Here is a 2,064-nt window from a genome sequence, read left to right as displayed (position 1 = left end):
ATTAACTAAGCGGGCTTTACAACTATCCCCCCCTTAAAAGGATTTCGTCCCCGAAATCTAACCTGAATAACTCTGGATATTGAGCTCGCATATCTGATTCTAGCTCCCAGGTGGCTTCTTCCACCTTACTGTTTCTCCAGAGAACCTTGACCAACGCTATGGTCTTATTCCGAAGGACTTTATCCTTTCTATCCGGGATGCACCGGCCTTGTTTATTCCTCATAAGACATATCCGACCGGGCCGAAGGCTCTCATAACTGAGTATATGAGAGGGGTCTGAAACGTATTTTCTCAACATTGAGACATGAAATACGTTGTGCACTGCTGATAAAGCTGGAGGCAATGCTAACCGATATGCCACTTGACCTATCTTCTCGAGAATCTCGAAAGGTCCTGTAAATCTAGGGCATAACTTGCCTCTTTTCCCGAAACGTTTAATCCCCTTCATCGGAGATACTCGCAAAAACACATGGTCCCCTACTCGGAACTCAACATCCCTACGTTTCGGACCGCGTAACTCTTCGTCCGCCCGCGAGGCAAGCATTCTAGCTTTAATCTTTTCTATTGCCTCACTGGTCCGCTGAACTGACTCTGGACCTAGGTATTTCCTCTCCCCTGTCTCATCCCAGTGGATAGGGGATCTACACTTTCTACCGTACAACAGTTCGTAGGGTGCCATCCCTATCGTACTCTGGTAACTGTTGTTGTACGAGAACTCCACTAACGGTAGGTATTTACTCCATGAACCCTCAAAGTCCATAACACAGGCTCTCAGCATATCCTCCAATATCTGAATTGTCCTTTCGGACTGACCATCTGTCTGAGGATGGAATGCTGTACTGAATTTTAGCTTCGTACCCATTGCCCGTTGCAAACTTTGCCAAAATTTGGAGGTGAATTTCGGATCCCTGTCCGAAACTATAGACTTCAGTACTCGTGAAGTCTCACTATTTCCCCGACGTATAACTCGCCAACCGATCCACTTTGTAAATGTTGTTCGGCCGTGAGAAAATGAGCAGATTTCGTAAATCGGTCCACCACTACCCAGATGGAATCATACATACCCGTGGTCCTAGGTAACCCGACCACAAAATCCATCGTAATATCCTCCCATTTCCATTCTGGTAGGGTTAGAGGCTGCAACAACCCTGCTGGTCTCTGATGTTCAGCCTTGATCTGCTGACACGTGAGGCATCTCGATACGAATTCTACCAAATTCTTCTTCATACCGCTCCACCAGAAGTACGGTTTCAAATCGTGGTACATCTTGGTGGTGCCGGGATGTAGAGAATATGGAGTAGAATGAGCCTCCTCAAAGATCTCGTTCCTCAAGTCCACGCTGTCCGGGACACAAACCCTGGCTTTATACAAAAGCATTCCACTATCTGACACTGAAAAGTCTTTGGCTTGACCAGCCAACACCTCATCTCGGATCTTCACTAACTCCGGATCTGTCGTCTGAGCAACCTTTATTCTTTCTAACAGATCAGATTGCAGCGTTAAGTTGTGTAGCTGACCTACCACAAACTCAATGCTGGATCTAACCATATCCTCTGCTAGCTGAGGTGACATCTGAACCATGCTAGCCACTTGCCCGGGACCCTTTCTGCTCAGGGCATCGGCCACTACATTGGCTTTCCCGGGATGGTAAAGGATCTCACAATCATAGTCCTTCACTAATTCCAACCAACGCCTTTGTCTCATGTTCAAATCTTTCTGAGTAAAGAAATACTTGAGACTTTTATGGTCGGTATAGATCTCGCACTTCTCACCATACAAGTAATGCCGCCAAATCTTCAGTGCAAAAACCACTGCGGCCAATTCTAAATCATGAGTCGGGTATCGCTGTTCATAATCCTTTAACTGACGGGAGGCATAAGCGATAACCCGATCGGCTTGCATCAGTACGCACCCCAAACCCTGTTTGGATGCGTCACAATAGACCACGAACTTCTCCTTGTCCGAAGGCAAAGCTAGTACCGGAGCAGTAATCAATCTCTGTTTCAGCTCCTGAAAACTAGCTTCGCATTTATCTGACCAGATAAATCGCTGATTCTTCTTTGT

Source organism: Cannabis sativa, chromosome 6, assembly GCF_029168945.1.
Source record: "Cannabis sativa cultivar Pink pepper isolate KNU-18-1 chromosome 6, ASM2916894v1, whole genome shotgun sequence".
In the NCBI taxonomy this organism is placed as follows: Eukaryota; Viridiplantae; Streptophyta; class Magnoliopsida; order Rosales; family Cannabaceae; genus Cannabis; species Cannabis sativa.
Note: the sequence above shows the minus strand (reverse complement) of the source record.